This window comes from Cupressus sempervirens, chromosome 4 (genome assembly GCF_028749045.1).
Source record: "Cupressus sempervirens isolate cs-2001-9-10 chromosome 4, ASM2874904v1, whole genome shotgun sequence".
Taxonomy (NCBI): Eukaryota; Viridiplantae; Streptophyta; class Pinopsida; order Cupressales; family Cupressaceae; genus Cupressus; species Cupressus sempervirens.
In genome coordinates, this window is record NC_143121.1 from 564115184 (window position 1) to 564138636 (window position 23453).

The following is a 23453-nucleotide window of genomic DNA, read 5'->3' on the forward strand; positions in this document are numbered from 1 at the left end:
AAGACCAACCTTTTTCTCAATGGGGTTTGGATTTCATTGGTCCAATAAACCCACCCTCTTGTGCTAGTTACAAATGGATCTTGGCTACCATAGACTACTTCACAAGATGGATAGAAGTAGTAGCTTTAAGAGATGTAATAGAGGCATAAGTGATTGAGTTCGTTGATGGAATAATGACCAAATTTGGTGTTCCTTCAACTATCATATCAGATAATGCCAAGTATTTTTTTGGAACCCATATATGCTCTTCAACCATTGAACATGGAATATATTTGAGCACCTCCTCAAACTATTATCCCCAAGGGAATGGCTTGGCTAGATCCTCCAACAAGAACCTCATCACAATAATGAAGAGGACAATTGAAGATAATCAAAGATGTTGGCATCCCAAGTTGAGGACTACCCTTTGGGCTGACAGAATTGCACCCAAGAGAGCAATTGGGAACTCAACCTTTATTCTAGTATATGGATGGGAAGTCAGGCTTCCTATTTCACTTGAGTTCCCATCTCTTGAGCTGGCTCATCAATTGGAGCTAGTTGGGTATGATGTTATGATAGTTAGGTTGGAAAAAATAATTGAATTAGAAGAAAAGAGATAGCAAGCTATGCATACACTTGAGGCATGTTAGCAATAGGTCAAAAGAAGTTTTGACAAGATGGCTACAGCCAAAGTCTTCAAAGAAGGAGACCTTGTTCTCAAGTGGGATGCAGATAGAGCTAAACTAGGTAAACACTCCAAGTTTGATGCCATGTGGAGTGACCCATATGTTATCACCAGATGTAAGGAAGTTGTTTTTTAGTTATCCAGGGCTGATGGTGATGTTCTACCAATTCTAGTTAATGGAATTCACCTCAAACCTTGCTTCTAGAGAAGGTAGAGGTTTCTGTACATAATAAAGTATGATATTGCTATCATGATTTAACTGTGTGATTTTGAGTCACACTCATTGACCCATGTTTCATGAGTAGTGATTCAACATGAATCCATCTCTCATGAGAATAAATGGAATACTTAGCACTCATTGGATCTAGGTGATGCTCACAGGGGTGAAGCACTGAGACTTCTTGGGAGGTCACCCATCCCAATACTACTCCAGCCTGAGCGCACTTAACTATAGGGTTTCCTCCATGGTTAAACCCAAAGCTTGCAATCCCATTTGAAAAACCTTCACAAAGTATTGTGCCTTATGAACCATTTAATAGAAAGACCCTTAAGCTCATCAATTGATAAGTAGTAGATAATTTCCATAGCAAGTCAAATTGTGATATTGCTATCAAGATTTAACTATGTGATTTTGAGTCAAACTCTTTGACCCATGTTTCATGAGTAATGATTCAACATGAATCCATCTCTAATGATAATAAATGGAACACTTAGCACTCATTGGATCTAGGTGATGCTCACAGGGGTGAAGCACTGGGACTTCCCGGGAGGTCACCCATCCCAATACTACTCCAGCCTGAGCGCGCTTAACTATAGAGTTTCCTCCACGGTTAAACCCAAACCTTACAAACCCATTTGCAAAACCTTCACCAAGTGTTGTGCCTTATGAACCATTTATAAGAAAGCCCCTTAAGCTCATCAATTGATAAGTAGGACATAATTTTCACAGCAAGTCAAATTGTGATATTGCTATTAGGATTTAACTATGTGATTTTAAGTCAAACTCATTGACCCATGTTTCATGAGTAGTGATTCAACATGAATCCATCTCTCATAAGAATAAATGGAACACTTAGCACTCATTGGATCTAGGTGATGCTCATAGGGGTGGAGTAGTACTGGGATGGGTGACCTCTCGGGAAGTCCCAGTGCTTCACCCCTGTGAGCATCACCTAGATTCAATGAGTGCTAAGTGTTCCATTTATTCTCATGAGAGATGGATTCATGTTGAATCACTACTCATGAAACATGGGTCAATGAGTTTGACTCAAAATCACACAGTTAAATCTTGATAGCAATATCACAATTTGACTTGCAGTGGAAATTATCTCCTACTTATCATAATAAAGTACTTTTCCTATTTTTAATAAGTGCACAGGCATAGACTATATCTCTATGAGATAGAAAAGTTTTGAAGTTTTGTAGTTGCATATGTTATAGTTTTGTTGTAGAGTGGGTCTCATTTTATGTGACTCTATAGCCCAATGGATTTGTTAAGGCCACTAGTCCATCCTTAGTAGGCAAGCATCCCCTCTGAGTTGCCAAAAATGTTAACCATTTTAGCCCCCTATTTTCTAAAACTCCCATGTTGCTAGTCTCATGAACATCTAGGGTGATAGCCATTTCTATGTTCATTAGATTATTCACTAATTTCCATGCAAGCATATTAGGGACATGTAAAAATTTGATTCTTTCTTATATCCCTAAATCTTTTGTTCCTTCACATCAAATGAGAGATTTTAGGTTGTGACAATGTGATTCTTCCCTCATTACTTTATTGCTCCAATTTGTGACTCAACTATCATAGGGGCTACAAAGGTGTAATACACAACTATTAGTGCTAACATTTAGATTCAAGTTGTGACAGTGAAAAATCTAACTACAATAGTTCAAACTTTAGTGTTTTTGCATCATCATAAGTGGTCAAAGATTACCTTGGCAAGGTTGTGAAATATATTGTTCACACTATCACCAGAAGTTTAGAGAAAACCTTGGTTTAGGCTGCAAAGCTACATAAACCTATTGATTACACCATTATAGGTTAAAACTAAGGTTATACAATTAAGTTGTGATGGTGCGATAGCAATTAGTTTGGTGTTCATCATAGAGCCACAATAGTTAGTGGAAGGAAATGATGAGAGGTTGTGATGGAGTGATCAACAATTAAAGGGTTGTTTTCACAATATCAAAAGGTTTGATTTGTAGTTAAAATAAATGGTTATGAAGTTGTGAGGGGTATTGAATAGTCAGATTTATGTGGTCTTTTCACTGTTGTAGGTGTTTGAATTGTAGTCAAGTTTTAAGTCACAATAATGCAAATGCTAATGTTGACAATCAAGGTTCATAATAGTCATAGTATTGTACACATTTATGGCAACCTAATATTAAGGTCATGAGGGGGTGACAAGGGTAAAATGGATGCCTTCACATCATCAAATGGTTAGAGGTTTGTTAGGTCCAAACTACAACAAGGATGTGAGAAGGCCAATTCTATGGTGTTCTCAAGGTTACATCGGTCAAAAAGCTAAGGTGATAAAGGGTTGTGAAGCTGCAAATAGATGTAAGCATAGGTTAATGAGAGAGTTATAATGTTAGGTGAGGTGGAAAAATGTTTCAAGGGCATGAGACCATGTGGAAAATGGAATGATTGAATCCAGTTGACTTGCTGATGTAGCTGATCTGACATGACATAAATGTAATCCATGCAGCAGTCAGAAAGATTTTAAGGAGAACTGATTTGTTCATCTGCAACCAATTTTGGGTGTCCTCAACACCATCACACTCCATTCTTCTTAAATTCTTATAATGATCAATTTTTCTTTGATTTGATCTCTTGCAGCTGGGTGTGCTCTTTCCCTTGCTCTTTCTGTCAATTGATGATCACATTTTCTTCTAATTATTAGTTATTGTTCTCATCTGTGATCTGATCTCATGGTCGTTGGGAGTTCAAACTCAAGATTGTATCTGGGTTATTCATACACCCTATAAAGGAAAAAAAAATTGTTGTTGAAATGATCTCTCTTTTCTAGTCTTCTACAGATATTCTCTATAAATGTTCTTGCCTTTTATTCAATAAGAAACCATTGTTATCGTCTCTATTCTCTACCAATTGAATTTGTGTAATTTGATTATACCTCATTTTTCTAGATGTATTTTGGCAATTTTAATACCATATGATTATGTTCATTTCAATTAAATAATCTATTAAGTGAATCTGTTGCATTTCTTGTATGGTTATGTTATCTTCTTGACTTCTCTATGGTATTAAGATTGAAAGAATATAGATAGTGGTATGTTTTTTGAAGTATATTGAATTATAGTGTAGTTATCAGGAAGAAGTAGATAACCATACTATTTGGTGTATCAACCCCTCTAGGTTAGGATAGGTAGTTTGATTTTCATGCATCTCTTTCTCCATTTTCCTCTCAAGAAGTAGTTAGGTGCATCCTGATACTAAGGAAACCAACCTTCTCTGGAGACTGAATCTCACAATTCAAGTCCCACAACTTGGAGATTGTTTCCATGTTGCACGAGGTCACTTAAGAGACATACCATAAGCAATGGTGTAGACTTATGTGTCAACAAATCTTTAATCAAAATCATTTTTATTTCATGTTATACTGTGGAGTTGAAAGAGCTGGCCCACACTTGGCTTAGAGACAAATAGAGATGAACTATTAGCCATTTTCCATCTATTTGTTTTCCTAAGTTAGAAGAATAAGGGGTCATTATCTTCTTTATTTAGGATTAAGACTAGTGTGTTATTTTGAAAAAAGTGAGAATAATCCTAGGTACACCCACTTGAACCTTGCAGATTTCAATGTGGAGAAAGTTGAGTTGTCTTTGTTGATTGGTCATTTTTTTTTCCAAGGTGGAATTTTCATGGGAATTAACTATTCCCTAGGTGTGTTTGGCATTCTATAAGGTAGTTGAAATCTTGTTAGATCAAGCGCCAACATGTTGGTAACTCTGTCCATCTACCGGGTGTATCATTCTCAATCACATATGGGTTGTAGAGAACTTCAAATTTAGCTCATAGTGGTTGAGTTTGATGTGGATCATCCCTTATTTCCAAAATTAGCTCACAATGGGTGAGTCTAATGGGTGAATCATAGTGCCATCCCATAAAAAAATAGTACAGATGCATGTAGATCACTAACATGCAAGTACATGAGGATGATATGAAAATAGCCACATAGTTTAGATAATTAATAAAGGTTTAACCAATTTTCAAGCATTTGATAATGACTCAAAAAAATGAAGATAATTATGTACCATATTTCATATTTATAAAATTGGATTTATTAAAATTGTGAGCTGTATGTTTAGTAAAATTTTGTAACACTATTTTTTTAAATAAAGGATGCTCTAGACAACCCAATAAAAACTAGGCAGGATGCTCTAGATTGAATAAAGGATGTCTATTGAATAAATAGAAAATTTTAATTAAGACTTTTTATTTATGGACGTGATATACAAACTCAAGTTGTAAGAGGATTTATTTTGATTTCATGTCCATATTCAAAGCTCTTATTTTTAGACATTTTATTTTATTTTTACTCCCTTAAAGGTTTATATTTTAGATAAAAAGATATAATTGATGAAAATTACCTATTTATAATGCATGAAATTTTTATTTTTATAAAATGGGAAATCATCCCATGTGATGTAATCATATACATATACACGACATTTAAGACTTGTAAGAATAACTTGTACTATTATCTTATATAGATTTTGAAGCTATACAATATCAAAATTTTCCATTGGATATCACATAAATTATATACTTAAATAATAATAAAAATAAAATATTATTTCTTTCACTATTCTAAACTATCCACTTGAATTATAATCCCCCTATTTTAGAAACTTTATTAGGGTGGTATTATAAAATTTGCTATCAAAATGTGGTAGGGTCATTGACTAGAACTCGAATTGATAAGAGGCACAACAAATGCATCAATATGACATATTTCATGGATTGATTAATGTATGTAATACAAAATTATCTTCAATTTTCACTAAAAATGAACATTAGGTAAAAATCATAACTTTAGGTTAATGAGAATATACAAATACAAGTGTGAGTGAAGGGACAATAATGATGAGTAGCTAATGGGTACATGACTATTGATTTGAATAGGAGTAAAATAGGCACTAATAGGAATCTATCAATCAACCCAACTTAAAATAAGTGTATACATTATATATCTTTAAGAAATTCCCATACAAAATGGATACCCAACTAGATGAGTAATATAGTCAACATTTAATTAAGTATATTAGTCTTTTATTAATTTTTTAAATTTTGACATGAATTGAAATATTTGATTCCCCTAACCGATTTTATATTTTGACATTCTTGAAATTATAGTCTTGTGTACTTTTCATTCTAATGGTGCTTTCAAAACTCATAGTATATTAACTGAATATCTATTGAATTGTGTTAATATTGTAAGATAACTAAAGAAAATGTAAGAATGAAAGATTCTAATGATGTCTGCAAGAGATAACAATCTATGATGTTGAGAGGGAAAACATTCTTAATTCATCTTCATGTTATTTTTCATAATAAACTTAGCATTATAAATATTGACAAAGAAACCATAGAATGACTAATCTTTTTAAAACATTAGAACCAAACTTGCTCACCTATTAAAAACAAATAAACAAACTAGTGCACTTGCACCAAATGAGGTGCAATGGTTTAGCCAATACTGTTGTATTTTTAATAATTAAATTTGAAAAATAATATTATTAGAATAAATTTTTAATACAAGAGAATGTATAATGTATGTATTTTTATAATTTGTATACAGATTAAATGTTTCAATTCTATTAAATTAAATTATAAACTATTTTCAATCATTAATTTTTTTTTAATTTACTCAAATCATTGGATTTTATAATTGTAATATTCCATGATAGTGTATTGATTAAATGTACTATGTTAAATTAATGCTTACATAATTAAATAATAATAATTTCAAGAAGCTTTAGGCAATAATTTAATTGATTACAAATGAAAATTTGAATTATTGCATTATATATTTTTTTCTATATTTATCATCTATTTAACCATTTTTTGAAATGCGTGGCTCTTGCAGGAAGAGTGGTGACTTTTGGCTTGTTGGTTCCTTTTGTCTACCTCTGATATTTTGTTCCTTGTGGTGGTATGCCCTCTCTTTTTGGGTCAAGAGATTTTTATTTGTTAGAGCTTGGAAGAGTTAGAGTTCTAATTTTTTGTTGCTAGGGAACTTTGAATATTTTTAGCTCTCCTTCTTCCTCTCTTGCTTCAATTACTGTTGTTCTCAAAATTTGATGGCTTGTAGTCTTGAGGGTTGTCTTTTTTTGGATGGATGCTTCATGGTTGGATTTTAGTGTATTGATGGAGGTGGTTTGGCGTATGGAATGTTTTGAAATTCTTTTGATTTGGGATCTTTCATGATCTTATTCCTAGTATACCTTAGTTCTATCTAGTGTCTCGAATTTTGATTTTTTTATTCTCTCTTTGGAAAGGCAATTTTATTCAGAGCTTCCTCATTCTTTGGGTTCTTCGCTCCTTGTTGGGTTTGGTGACGGGGTTTGATGGTGTTGAATATTTTTTGCAAGGGGACCTTATTTTTTTTATTCCATCTCTCTTCTTCACTACCTTTAGGCTCTTTTTTCCCAGGTTGAGGAGGATTGATTTTCTTTGTCTTTCTCTATGGTGGGGGGTTGGCTCTATTTGGCTAGTGGAGGGTTCTAATTTTATTTCATTGGGGGGTTTTGATGATTTCATAGCCTCCTCTCTTATTCATCACTTCTGGGTCCTTCCTTAACCTACCACAAAAGAGTGTCTTAAGGCTCATGCTTCCTATTTCAAACACATTTCTGCTATCAAGGTGAAGTTGTCTCCTATCAAGGTGGTGGATAAAATTAGTGTGATTCTTAGAAGGTTTCAAATTGATGACATCTCATTGATTGATTGTCTCGATTGGGTCTTGGTGTTTGGTTGGCAGTGGGATGCTTGTTAGTATTTTCTAAGTTTCTTATGTTTGGGGGACTTTGACGATCTTAAGCCTTCTTTTATCCTCCTTCTACTGCTTACTCTTGGCTTGATAGAGATTCTCGACTAGTGGAATAGTGTTGGTTCTCTAACTTTGGTGGTGTTGGTTGCTATATTTTTTCTTTTTGTAGCCTTCTTTTTCAAGTGGGGAAGAGTAGTTTCTTCCTTGATCCCGAGTGTCTTCTCCTATTGAGGTGGACACTTCATAGAAATATTTGGTGGTCTTAGGCTCTTCAAAAGAATTTTGTGGGCATTACAAGTTGTAAATTTTCAATGAAGCTTTTATGATCCAACTCTTAATATGGATATGGATGGAGCCATTGTGATTGATCATAAAAAAAATGTACTACTCCTAGATGTGATGGGTTTGGAACCATTGGTAATCCTTTGTGGTGTGAAAATAGGAAAGTGAGACTTTTTCTCTCATCTTTGATGTAAGATGCTAGGTTTAGGGGATGCTTTACCCTCTCTTTGGTTATGACTTGTATAGTGGTTGCTTGTTGGCTATGGACTGCTCGTTCTATTATGTCACCTTTCAAGTAGTGTTTTTTCTATGGTGTTAACACATTGTTGCATATTGAGACTTAATGTACTATTTCTCTTAGCTAGATTGTGTAGAGTTTCGGGTCCCTTCAAAACTTGTTTTACCTTAATCCAAAACTATATTTTGTAAATTCTATTTCATCACTCAAATTGAAATCATCAAATACTCAACAATAATCAACAACATTCAAATTACTTTTATAATTCATTATTTTAAAACAAGTTTAATATTTTAATTATAATATTATTATGCATATAACATAATATATAATTTAGGCAAGAGCCTACAACACAATGATAAATTGTGAGCCTCCTATGTGGGAGGTCTTGGGTTCAAATATACTCAAGATTAATACATAATAATAATAATCAATCACAACACATAATAATAATAATAATAATAATAATGAATCTTGGCTTCAGCCTCTTATCAATAAAAAATATAATGTATAATTTAAACGAAACATATTAAAAAGTAAAATAGAATATAATTTATAATATTACATTATTTTAGATATATATAAATAAATTTAATAGCATAAAATATCTCCAGTTTGATGTGATATCTCCGAGGTTGCTTGGGCCCTCATTTCATTGTCTTCTCTCTTCATTCTATGCCTTGTCTATTGGTTCAATGCCTTCATTACTAGATGCTAACTACAATCTTTGATGCAAACTTTTTATCAACACCTAATCTTAGACAATTCCTTTGAGGAGTTCCTAGGAAATAGCCTATTGATTGTAATAAAAGAGGGGTAGAATGGTAGTCTTATATACCACAAATAGATCGGCTGGTCAACTTAAAATTTGACAATGTAGTCACTTCAATCTTTGTTGAGACTAAAAAATTTTCTTGGTGGAAGTTGAGATAAATTCCTTTCTTCATCTTCTTTCAATGCAATGCATTTAGGGAAAAGAAGTTGCATTGCCAAAGATAGAGACTGAGAAAAACCCTAGTAGATATGGCGAACATGTTAGAGATAATGATTGAAAAGTTCAAGGAGTTTCAGGCTTCACAAGAATATGAAAAGGAAGCCTTGATAGAGGCATACAAGAAAACATTGAAGGGTATGTGGTAGATGGAATATTTATCTATTGAATTTCATGAAAGCTCAACCTCACAACTCTCAAGAATCACCTGCATGCAAACACCTATCACAAAAAGATAGAAGAAAAAGCTATGGAGGCAAGAATTGCAAGATCTATAGATGAGACATTCTTGATGAGCAAAAAGAGAGATTTCTATTATCAAAAGTGAATTAATAAATTATAAAGAGATCAATCCTTATAAAAGGAGATCAAAACCTGAAAGGGTAACCTAAAAAGAAAAGCTAGGTTGCACATTATAATTAATATAAAATATTAATTATATGCACCTAAGAGATAGCTTAAGAAAATCCAAAAAACCACAGAAAGATTTTTAAGAAAAAACAAATCATAGAAATGATGGTTTGAAAGCTGTCAAATTTTAGCTCCAAAAATGATGACATCAGGACCTAAGGTTGTCAAACCTATTGCGTTAGTACTTTGTTGATGTCACTACTATGTTAGTACTTTTAATGATGTAGGCATCCTTTTTAGGAACATTTAAAAAGTTTTTTTTTTCTTTTGAAAAAACAAAACTCTTTTGAAATTTTTTTTTAAAAAAATCATGAGCTTTTTTTTAATAAAGCCTTTTGTTTCAGTGATTTATTTTTTTAAAAAAACTAAATCGTCTCCTCAGAAAGTGTGTCCAAATCTGATAGCAATTTTTTTTTGCCTCAAAAATCAACTGTGTCCAAATTGGACAAATTTTATATGGAAATAGGGGGTTTTGGGTGCTACAAATCCAACGGTAAGGTCCGTTTGGGCTCAAAATGCATCGAAAAAAATGACCCCCCAAATCCAATACAAAATAACTCTAAAAATTGAAACCCTCTGAAATAAAAAAGCATAGATTTGAAAGCCAATAAAAAAATCTCATAAATTGAATAGGGGCATGAAGATTTGGAGCTCTAAAACCATGTTGAAGTTGATGAAAGCTCAACCCCACAACTCTCAAGAATCACCTATATGCAAACACCTATCACAGAAAGAGAAGAAAAAGCTATGGAGGCAAGAATTGCAAGATCCATAGATGAGACATTCTTGATGAGCAAAAAGATAGATTTCTATTATCAAAACTGAATTAATAAATTACAAAGAGATCAATCCTTATAAAAGGAGATCAAAACTCAAAAGGGTAACCTAAAAAGAAAAGCTAAGTTGCACATTATAATTAATATAAAATGTTAATTTTATGCACTTAAGAGATAGCTTAAGAAAACTAGAGTAATAGGAAACTTATTTAATTAAATCAAAATGATTTAATTAATAAGTGTAAACAAATAATTACTCTAACACTATCAACCTTACCTGTTCTCTGATCTTGAGTTAGGCTAGGTCTTATGCGCACCTACTTCCTTAAAAATAGATCAGTTGCCATTGAGAATTTGTAGAAATATCTAAGAGGAAGTGGTCCCATAAATTTTATTTGTGAACTTTAAAAAACCAATTTCTAAATTTAAGGAAGCTTGTGGCATTATAAATTCTAAAAATAAAAGTTTAATTTGTTCATAATTTTTTTAGGTGGGATTATATCACTTTGATAGGAAAATGAATAAAAGGTTTTGACATTTTCAACTTTCTTCCCTAAGCTGCTAGGCCCACCCTATTTTCTCTCATTCAAATTGAGAGGGCTAAAAAGTCAAAACTCCTATTTTATAAGAGTAGATTCCAAATAATTATGTAGCCCCCCTTAAAATTTTGTCATGGGACTAGCTGCTCCACAAAATAGAGCCCAAGCCCTTCCCATAGAACCCTTGCCTAAGAAACTCCTATGCGAGTGGAAAACAATTCAAGGCATCTTATTTTCCAATCTATTATAAAGCTTACTCTTTATTTAACTAAAGCTATAAGTAAATCAATATTTAATCTCACAACTTTTTGCCCAAAATTATGGAAAAAATAAATTTTAATTAAAATAAGTGATATAAGAAAATCAAAGTTTGATTGTACTCTATTTGATTCTCTCTTAACTTGGTGGACATACACATATCAAGTTTATTTCAAATTGAAGTTATGAAAATATCATTATTTAATCATAACTTTTTACTTACAATTATGTGAAAACAAAAGAGTTTACCTAAAACCTACAAAACTAATATTTGATTACACTTTATTTCATTCTCTCAACTTTGTGGACATAAACATGCTAATTTTATTTTTAATTAGAGTTATGAAGAATACAAGAGTTTACTTGAAACTCAAATTACAAGAAAATCAAAGTTTGATCACACTTTATTTCATTCTTTCTCAACTTTGTGGACATACACATGCATGGTTTATTTCAAATTGAGGTTATGAAAAAACTCATTATTAAATCACACATCTATTTGTTTAAAATCATGTAAAAAAAAACAAATTACTTGAAACCTACACTACAAGAGAGAAGCGCTCTAAACAAGTAGCAGTCCCTACCTTTGGGAAAGATGATAGAGAGTAAATATGAGCAGTAAAGAAGTTCATAGTGAACTATTGTGAAAATAAACATTAGGAAAATGTATCAATTAGTTGTCTATAATTTTGGATAAAATAGAAGCATCTTAGAGAAGTATATGACTTTGATTGATATTCAAACAAAATATCCACCACAATAAACTAACCTAACAATTAAGCTAAACCAAGTTAACCTACAAGTTGTGAAAGCACACTTTTAATTAGGAATTCCACTAAAAAAAAAATGATTTTTCACAAAAATAGACAATAGATACAAACGACAGACGACCATCATTTTTTCTTGGTTTTATTGGACATTTGTGAGAAACTATTCACCCCTCTAATTATCTCCACCTTAAAAGATTGACAGTAATCCCAACTTTCAAGATAGTCAAAACCTCATCATAACTTTTGTATTTAAACTAGCAAGAATTTTGCAAAATAACACATGACATGACTGGCGTGGGGGTTAAGATGCACTTCCATGCATTTAACTATTCATCATCTTTCCATCATTCTCTAGTTAAGTACATTTAATTGCTTCCTATACTCATTAAATAACTTTACATCAACATGTTCTTTCATATGATCTTTTTGTTATTTTAATTTCATTAAAAACTGCCCAAAGCACCAATAAAATTTCCATTAGCCAATCACAAAATAAATAAAAAATAATGCAAAAATATTTTTAAAATAATCACATCTCAAACCTTAGGCTTTGATTTTTATGTCAATGCCCAAAATTTATGTAATTTTAGATTCGAAAATGTTAGTTCATACTTTATTTAATCCTCTCTCAACTTTGTGAACACACAAGTATCAACTCTGTTACAAACTTAATTATGACTTTTATTCAAATGCTATATAAAAAAAAAATCTACGAAAAACTTTAACAAAATAAATAAATTTGATATATGATGACACTTTATTTGTTCCTCTTTGAACTTTTGGAGCTTACACATTCCTCTTTAACTTCGTTGACATACACCTTATTTCATTCTATATGACTTTATCAACATAAATGCCTCATTTTATTCTCTTAATCTTCATGGATCAACAAGTGAGGACCTTTCATGTATGTTCTGTGAGTACCTTGGTGGTTGTTAGTGCTAAAAGTGAGCCCACTTCTACTTTTGTCACTTCAATGCTCAACAGTGGCAACCTTCTCTTTTTCTCTTTCATTTTTTTTTAACAAGGATGTACTTGGGGTTGAAAGCATTTATATTAGAGAAGTTATGGTATTGAATACAAAGGAAACCCTAGAGATATGGCCAAAACTATAGAGCTATTGGCTAACAAATTCAATGATTTTGAGGCTTCTCAAGAGTTGACAAAGAAGCGCTCATAGAATCATTTGAGAAAACTTTCAATAACATCCACCAAATGAAAGAGAATACAAAAATAGGGTGTACAATCTAGAAACCCTTAGAATATTGGCATCCTTCAAGCTCACTCAAAGGTCTGCAACCCATTCAAGCAAGGGAGCTTCAAGTTGAAAAACACCATAAAGGTTGTGTTCTCTTTGGAATGCTTTGTGTTGATGCTTGCAGAGTGGTGGGCATCATGAAAATCTTAGAAGACTAGTTTGGAGATGTTGTTCAGCTTGCAATATAAAACAAGACTTCAAGCAATCCAAGTCCAAGCAGTCTCTATCTAAGAGGCTCCAAGGTTCCTTGATACAAGTATCAAGACTTGGCAAATCATTCTGAATATTCTAACAAATGGTGCTAAAAAGGTTAGCATCATGTGAAATTTGAGCCTTAGACTTAGCAACATTCAATAAATTTGTAAATTCATCATCAAACAATTTCACAACTACTTGTACTCACTGTTTAGGATCTACTTCAATGTGTTTGGTTGTGAGGGTGTTGTGCAGTCTTTTAGTCACCTCCACTAGTGCTCTCTATCGACTTTTCACCTTCTTATTCTTCTGGAAAAAAAAATTCAAGGATGAGATCAAATTAGGTTGATCATCATCATCACTTATAAGGTTTGCAAGAGATATAGGAGAGGATGAGCTAGATTCTTTCATCTCATCTTCCTTTTGTTTCTTCTCTGCTACTTTCTTTGATATTCTTTCTTCTTCTTCCTTCTCTTATTTTATTTTCTTTTTCTTTCTTCTCTTCTTCCAACTTTTTCTCTTTTTCTTCTTCTTTCCTCTTTTCATCTTCTTTCTACTTCTTTCCTTCTTCAAACGATTTCAGCTTGGCTTCTTCAATCTTCTTATTTTCTTCATCTATCTATCTTTTCTCTTCTTCTATAAGTCTCAACTGATCCTAAATATATTCAAAAAGGGGCTTAGGTTGATTGAATGGATTTTCATTAATGTTAATAGTAACATTTTTTTGATCAATCTGCATAGTATCAGCACTTATTGATACTTTCAAGATTTTCTCTATTGTAGAGGGTTTTGCCTTTAACTCTCTCATCATTTGATTGATATTGTTGTAGTTTCACTTCCAATAACATTATTTTCTTGTCCCATGAATAGAAATGGCCTCATCTTACTTCACAAGTAAGGTACTAGTTTCTTCATCAATTTCTTGATTTCATCTTCATCATCTATCTTACACATAGTTCTCAACATTGACTTCCAAAGTTTCATGTTTTCTTCATGAACTGGTGTTTCCTCTAGTATAAGTATGTCATAAACTTTCTAATTTACAAAACCTTTAATGCTCTCAATTTTCAAGTTATTAATGATCATATATCTCATAGTAGAGATATCAATTTGTTCCTTCTCAATGTCATTGTATAAATCATAGAACTTATTCATCTGTACAAAGTTCTGGTTGTGTTAATCTTCTCTATCTTAGGTTTCCATGGTTACCTTATTTTACTTGCTGGCTACTTAGAAATAGTGATTTTCTCTGGTTGTTTGTCTTCTACTTCCTCTTCTTCTTCTTCATCACTAGAGTCCTCAATTGTCAACAATGTCTTCTTTCTTTTTTTGGGTCCAGTAGCTTGTTGCTTGACTCTCTTACTAATTATTAGAAATAGGGAATATGGGGGGGGGGGGGGGGGGGGGGGGTGGGGGGGGGGGGAGGTGCATAAATCAGTATTCTACAAAATTTTTTTGCCAATTGGATATTATTAATTACTTTGTACCATGCATAAGAAAGTAAACAAGTAATGTTGAATATAAATAATAACCATGCATAAAGAGAATTTGTAACACCATATTGTGTTAACTAGCAAAACCCTAGCCAAGGGAAAACCCCAATGGGGATTATACCCACTAGATAATATATTGATATAGATGTTCCTTGTTAGAGGATGGACCCTGTTAGGATTCAATTAGCAAATTTAGTATAAAGTGTCCCTATTAGGAGACTTTGAATCCTGGTTAGAAGATTCCAACCCTGTTAGGAGTTGTAGTATAGTAGATGCAAGAAGAGCTCATTGCCCAATCATACACTTCCAATTACAAGAAGAGATCACTATCCAAAAAAGTAATTAGCCCTTAGGTATATGGGTGTTGTAAATTTTTCTTGACTAATCTCTGACCTTAGGTCAATCTTGGATCACAAAATTAGGTTTTCAAAAACTTCACATACATCGCTTCATGGAAAGTTTGCATATCACTTATTGCAATACAATTGCACACTTCTTTTCATAAGATGTGCTTTGCATAATACCATGCCTTTTCACAAATTGCTGCTAGGTCCAACGAGACCATAATATACTTTTCCAACTTAGAGTAAACATTAGGATTCCATCCCTAATTGGTCAAGTAATTATTTTGTAAACATAATAATTCCTTTACCTTTAATTCCATTATTTTGTTTCACTGATAAAACATGAATATATTTTTGTTGTACTATCTATACTAATGTCTGAGGTTATACACAACATCATCAACATGTATACTATCTCCATATAATTTTTCTAGTCATAATATGATGTCAGAAATATTTTACATATAAAACAATGTACTATTGTAAACCAATTTCATACTAAGACAATTTTCGGAGTATCAAAAGCTAGGTATCTTTATTTCTAAGGTTTACCATAAGTATGTACATCATTTTTTTCCATTAATGAAAACAATTACATCATTGCATATAGCCAATTTTCAACAATATCCCACTTTGGCATTGATGGCAACAAAGTAAGAAAAATTGGCTAAGTGACAAAACCTTAACAAAAAATTACAATACTTATCATCTATTACATTACATATTAAAAATGCTCAATTACTTAATTGCTCCCCCTTTGAATATTATTTCTACATATGTAACTCACTATACAATTTTCTTCTGCAACTTGTCCCCCTTTGACATCAATGACGAAGGTCAAAAAATCAAAAAATTGTCAAAAAAAAGTTGTCTAACTGTTGTCAAAACACTGTCTTGCTACCTTAAGCTATTAAAATCTTCATACAATTATCAAAATTTTCCTTTAAATTGTCCATACCTTTTTCCTATGTATCATTTTTTTCTTTGATAGTAGTCAGCATTGCATATAAGGCATATGATGCAATCCCAACTGCATTAAGGTCAGAGTAGGTGAAGTTTTCATAAGTGTATTTAGCTTTGACACATTCTTCCAATTGTCTTTCAATGACTGATATTGTCAAAGCAATAGACTCTCTAAATCCTTATAGTCTTCTCATAATTAGATCTTTTTCAAATTCTAGTTTCTAGATGTCAGAGTGTACACCAACAACTTGTCCTTCCAACTCGTTAGAGCTTCCAGCTTTCAGCTCACTTAGATTCCCTTGAATATTTTTATCCACATCTTTGGTCAACATAAGAGATAGAGTAAATTTGATGTACAATACCTTGCCAACTTGTTGACATCTTTAGAGTTCCTTGATACAAGTATCAAGACTCAACAAATCATTCTGAATATTCTAACAAATTGTGCTAAAAATATTAGCATAATGTGAAATTTGAGCCTTAGACTTAGCAAAATTCAATAAATTTGTAAATTCATGATATCAAATGATTTCACAACTACTTGTGCTCTCTACTTGAGATCTGTCTCAGTGTGTTTGGCTATGAGGTTGTTCTAAAATCTATCAGTCACCTCCATTAGTGCTCTCTATAGACTTTTCACCTTCTTATTCTTCTCAAACAATTTTGTCAAGGATGAGATCAAATTAGATTGATCGTCATCATCACCTGTAAGGTTTGCAAGAGATATAGGAGAGGATAAGCTAGATGCTTTCACCTCATCTTCCTTTTGTTTCTCCTTAGCTACTATCTTTTATCTTCTATCTTCTTCTTCCATCTCTTCTCTTATTTTCTTTTCTCTTTCTTTCTTCTCTTCTTCCAACTTTTTCTCTTTTCTACTTCTTTCCTCTTTTCATCTTTTTTTTCTACTTCTTTTCTTCTTCAAGCAATTTCAGCTTGGCTTCTTCAATCTTTTTCTTTTCTTCATCTATCTATCTTTTCTCTTCTTCTATCAGCCTCAACTAATCCTGAATATCTTCAGAAAGGGTCTCAGGTTGATTGAATGGATCTTCATCAATGTTAACATTAACATTTGTCTAATCAATCTGCATAGTATCACCACTTACTAATACTTTTGAGGTTTTCTTTGCAATGGAGGGTTCTACCTTTAATTTTCTCATCATTTGATTAATAGTTGCTACAGTTTTGCTTCTAATAACATTATTTTCTCCTCCCATGAATAGAATGGCCTCATCTTACTTTGCAAGTAAGGTGCTAGTTTCTTTATCAATTTCTTGATTTCATCTTCATCGTCTATCTTACACATAGTTCTCAGCATTGACTTCCAAAGTTCCATGTCTTCTTCATGAACTGGTGTTTTTTTTGCTATAAGTTTTTCATACACTTTTTGATTTACAAAGCCTTTAATTCTCTCAAGTTTCAAGTTATTAATGATCATATATCTCATAGTAGAGATATCAATTTCTTCCTTCTCAATGTCATTGTACAAATCATAGAACATATTCATCTGTACAAAGTTCCCTTCATTAACAATGGTTGTGTTAATCTTCTCCATCTTAGGTTTCCATGGTTGCTTTGTTTTACTTATTGGCTGCTTAGAAACATTAACTTTCTTTGGTTGTTTGTCTTCTAGTTCCTCTTCTTCATCATCACTAGAGTCCTCAATTGTCAAAAATGTCTTCTTTATCTTTTTAGGTCTAGTTGACAGGACAAAGGAAAGAATTTAAACATAGTACATACAATTATTCTGCAAGGAATTGTTGAGAGATTAGTTGGACAATGAGTTTAGTGGTCTTTCGCCATAAGCTATTTGGACTGTGGGTCATCCTGTCTTCTACAACTCCTAATAGGGGTGGAACCTTCTAATTAGGATTCAAAGTCTCCTAACAGGGACTCATATTAGTACATCATATTGTTTTCCCCCTCCCCTTAGTTATCTTGGTGGACTATTGTTTCTAACAAGAGCAATTTGTTTCATGTTTGCCACTTCTACCTCTCTGTTCTTTTTTTTTTAAGAAAAAGTTGGAACAAAAGGAACTTGTATGTTGCAACTTTATGAAAAATAAATCCACAAAAATTGTATAATTTTTTAAATATTATTTTAAGTTTGAATCAAAATTTTACATTTAGATGTGGATACACCATTACAATAGTTAATTGAGAAAATAGATATTCCCACCACCGGTTAGCATGTCAACAATAGGTAGGGAAGGTATTTCACGGAAAGAACATCTTAATATTGATTGTCATAAACATGTTAATTTTAAAATAATATAATTTATCTAAATGTGGTATTGGATCTAATTTTTATATAAAATAATATAATATGGTAAATAAAATAAAAATATACCATATATTTGTATGCAATCAATTTTCAAATTAAAATCATGAAGTAAAATCAAATAACTGAAACCAATACCATGGTTTTTGAGATAGCGTTTGTTTACTATGATTAATAATTTATTCTAAAAATATTATTCGTAAAAAGGCTAATATATGTTCTATAATTAGATTATGACAAATGTATTTTAGTATTTTTTTTCAATTTTAATTATACAATATTCAACACTATCCACTAAATAATTACACCTCATATGATACAAGCACTAATTATGAAAAAAAATTGATAGGTAATTGTCCCTTGCCTACTAATTATGAATTTTAACATACATAACTTCTAAAAAAAAAAAAATTCTTCATACAATATTATAAATTAAAAAAAAAATATTCTACTTATATATTATCTTACCCTATCTTATCAATCAAGATATAAACTTATATATAGTTTCTCTAAGAATGCATCCTTTCAGGTGAAAGTGCCAATTCTTACTCAGTCTACCTTCTTAAACTCAAACTTTGTTAGTCTAACCTATATTTAAACATTAGAGAGGGACTCCAAGGACTCCAACTCCAACTGTGATATACCTCTTATTAGTTGCTGCCTTATTTAAGGAATGAAATTTATGTTCTCGGTTGTTGCACGTAATTAATTTTTCTAAATGGATTGATTGTTTATCTAAAGTTTCAGAAACATTTATTTTTAAATTAATTTAAAATAGATTATTACTAATTTTTTATTGGCTCTTTCTAATTTTTTCGGGGGTTCAGTTATTTTTTCAACTCAAAAAATAAGAATAAAAACATTAGAAGATTCTGAATGACATTCCAAAATTTTTGACCATGGTGGAGCCTATGTTGGATTCAACAAAAAAAATCCTCTTAGATGTTCAAAAACCTTGGTTCCATCTTGATGTCGAGATCAGGATTATTAGAATGGAAGCTTGTAAGTTTAAAATCCATGAAATTGGGTGAAATTTTTCTGCAAGGGGAAAAAATGTTCACTCCATGTTGTGAAAGAAGACATGTGTTCCATGGCTAGAGGTACATTTTTTGTAAATTTGATATCCCTCTCTACTTAAATACTTAGTTTCTTTGCTTTACCAGATAACTCACAAAAATACCTCAAATAATCCTTCTAAAATCTCTCCCCTAGGCCCTTATTTCTCCATCTACAGAGAATGAATCAGAGAAAAAAGAAGTCAATTTTGTACAATTGGTTGTGCTACCAATGTTTAAATGTCCCATGTTGTCCCCTATCAAACATAGTCCCTATATGTCTCCTTCCTATTTGTGGTTCATATCATGCACGAGTTGGCATTTTCTTGAGAGTTTATGCTCCTCTAGGATGACTTTGTTTTCACATAGGTAGGTAGGATGTCAAGAAGAACATAATAGTAGGCACAAAGACCTCATTTCTCAAATTGGTCTCCTAAGTAGTTTATATACTTTGCTTGTATATTCATAGTTTGCATAAATGTCTTTGTTATATGCATTTGCATTGATGGATGTTCAACGCATTTTGTCAAACAACTCAGTTGTCTTGTCTATGCTTCCCCATTTTGTGTACATGTCTACTAGGGAAATTAAAACCACATGGTTTCAATTCATTCTTACATGCTTAATGCTTTGGTAGATATATATATCCTATTGTGCTCATTTTACCACAATTCCAAGCTCAATTTAAACAATCTTCAGATTTAAAAGATCAAATTTCCTATCTATTATTATAGTGTAATTCACCAAATCCTTTCTCCGCTCTTTATATTTTAAATCTACATCAACGTTTGGTAAAAAAAAGGAAGGAATCTTCATTTTTAAATTGAATTTTATGTACATTTTTACTCTTATCCCTTAAAACAAGCTCATATGTAGATTGTTAGTCTCCCCTACATAGAGGCTAAGATTACTGTTTTCATTACACAAAACAGATTTAATCTACCTTTCAAGAATAGTGTAATCTCCACTTATTCTATGGAATTTTGATTTTTGATTTTTTTTCTATTGACAATCTATCAGATACAAGAATTAGATGTATGGTTTTCCTTATAAAATATTGTGAAGCTTCTAAACATTGGCTTGTAGTATTTATGTTAGCCCCCTACCTCATTGTACAGAATAGACTATTTTTTTTACTTTGTCACTTTCAGTTAATAATTGAATTTAAAACTATTAAATTATTTCATTTTATGATTTTTACTAAACTCTAGACAAACTCTTTTATTAAAATGATATTTTTCTTTAATTTTTACAAATTTTTCATTGCAAACTTTCCTAGCAAGAGGTGTTGATGGTGTGTGCAACAGTGTGTCAGCCAAGCTGACAATAGATTCTTGTAATAAATGTGAATCTTTTTGTTAAATTTTATACAGAACAACAAATTTCCCTTTAAGACATTGTAGTCTCTTTCAAAATGTGTTAGAGGCACTTGGATTCCAAACCTTTATGAGTATTTATTATGAAATTGGAGTTTTAAAGCATGAAGAGCATACCATTACTCAACATATAATTTAATTTGTAACTTAAAAAAGAGTTGTATAATTTAATTACAAGTAAAATGATAATTGGGAGGAAAGTTTGGTAATGATAGAGGAAGGATAAGATAAGATAAGATAACTTTGTTAATGTCCAATAGGAGATCAACAAGGGTCTATAGGATTGAAAACTTACATAACAAGAAGCAAAGAACTAGTAGACCACCAAATAGTAGTCAAGAAAGAAAAAAAAAAGAGAAAATAAAACTTGATTCAAGATGGAAACTAAGGGTACTTCCTAGGATGGAAGAAGTCCAACACTAAAGGATATAGACCTAGGTGAGGGAGAGCATGTCATCATCTTTGAGATTTGTCAATGGACTTACACTGATGAAGATGAAGATGAAGATGAAGGTAAGCCCTGCAAGGTCACATGGATCTAGAGTCAACAATGGTGGAGGTATTTGAGGGCCACTTTACACCATGCCCAAAGGGCAAGGGCAAGAAGAAGTATGTAATGAGTTTCTCGGTAGCCTATTTTATAGGGAATAGAAGTTGTAGGGTGTGATCACAAAGTTGTGTCACCTCCTAGAGATAAAGTGCCAAACATCTCTGATCCATGTAGCTAAAGAAGGAGATCAATGAGTTGCACTCTCTGAATAAGCAATAAAATCTTTCTCTAATATTGTAATAAATAGGGCAATGGAAAAGGAAGTGTAACTCAGTCTTTGTCTCAACCAATGTGCATAGCCTAAAAATACAATCCTCTCTATCAATGTGGTAGTCTATCTGGGCCCATAGATAGTGGGAACCAACCCTAAAAGATCCTAGTGTGAACTAAAGAGCATGGAACCAACTCTAAGATAAATATTTAGGCTGAGCAATAATCCCATCTCACGTATCCAAAAAGTGCTCAACATAGAAAACCACCCTCAGACTTAACCCCCCAGGTGGGTTAGTCCAAATCATAATGAGGTATTGTTTATAGATGTCAAGTCCAACTTGCTCATTCAACTCCTATATGGAAGGAAGAGGATGAGTAGGAGCATCTAATGAGAACTGAAAGAGGGGTAAGCAATTAATGTCTATCTCGATGGAGCTCAGAAGATATGTGGCTTGGGCATACTAATAGAGGCTCTCAAAGAGGTGTCAGATCTAGCAGGCACAACTGAGGAGAAATATGTAAGTAAGAGTATCTATCACGACCATCAATGGAGTTTGCAAAGTTTGCAAAGCAACAAAGATGGTGGAGAAACCATATCAAGTCAAAAATAATCCCCAACTTAAAGTGATGACCTCCAAACTTAGCCAGAATGATATTGTGGGAGATGGAAATATGACATTTGATAATCTACCAAAGGAAGAGAGTCTAAATACACTCAATGGAGGCCCAATCCAAATCAAGCAATGATGGTCCCCAAATGACCATACCATATAGAACAATAGGTATGACTAGAGAGTTTAGGAGGAATAGCTTGGACAAGGTGTCCTTGAAATAGTGTCTGAAGCACTATCTCTCAATCATGGAAAGGGAACCCATCCCTTTGTTGATCCTATACTGAATGGAGGGTCTCAAACTAAAACAAGGACTAGAGAACTTGACCCCAAGGTAAGTATATGAGGAGGCAATCTCAATCTCCTAACCTTGGAAGTAGAAATGTAAGTGTGAGGTCTTCAAGCAATTGAAGACCATAACTTGAGTCTTCCCCAAGTTAACCACAATCTCTCTCGAGTCACAAAAGGAGGCTAAGCTATCAATAGTTCTCTAGAGGCTCTCAGGTGAGAAGGCAAGAAGAATCACATCATCTACAAAAAGAAGGATGGAGACTAAAACCTAATGTAAATAACAACCATCACCTAGAAGGGACGAGTCTATAATAAATCCCTCAAGCTTATCAATCTAGATGCCAAAAAGAGTGTGAGAGAGGCGGCACCCTTGCTTCACCTCAATAGTGCTTTGAATAGGATTAGAGAGCCCTACTAGAGTCCTAAATTTTCTCTCAACCCACTCATAGAATATCATAATGGTAGTGAAAAGAATCTATCATATCCCAATGTCTTTGAGCCTCTAAAAAGGGCTACTGTTATTACAGAATCAAATGCCTTACAAAAGTCCACAAAACAACAATAAAATTTCATAAGGCAATGACGAGCCTCCTCAATGACCACCTGTATGGTCAAGATATGATCCATAATCTAATAATCTACTTCGAAACCAGCTTGACCTCTAGCCCTGCAGTTCATCCTTTCTAGTTCCCCCAAAAGAATAATATTTAGTGTTGTGGCATAAAGTTTCAAAGGCATGCCCAATCATGATGGTTCTCTAATTGTTGGGGTCATAAATTGACCCCCATCTTACGAATTGGATGGATCATGTACCTCAATCAAGCCTCTAAAAATCTGGTACAAACCACTCTATTAAAGAATGTGGTGAGATAGGAGCCAATCAC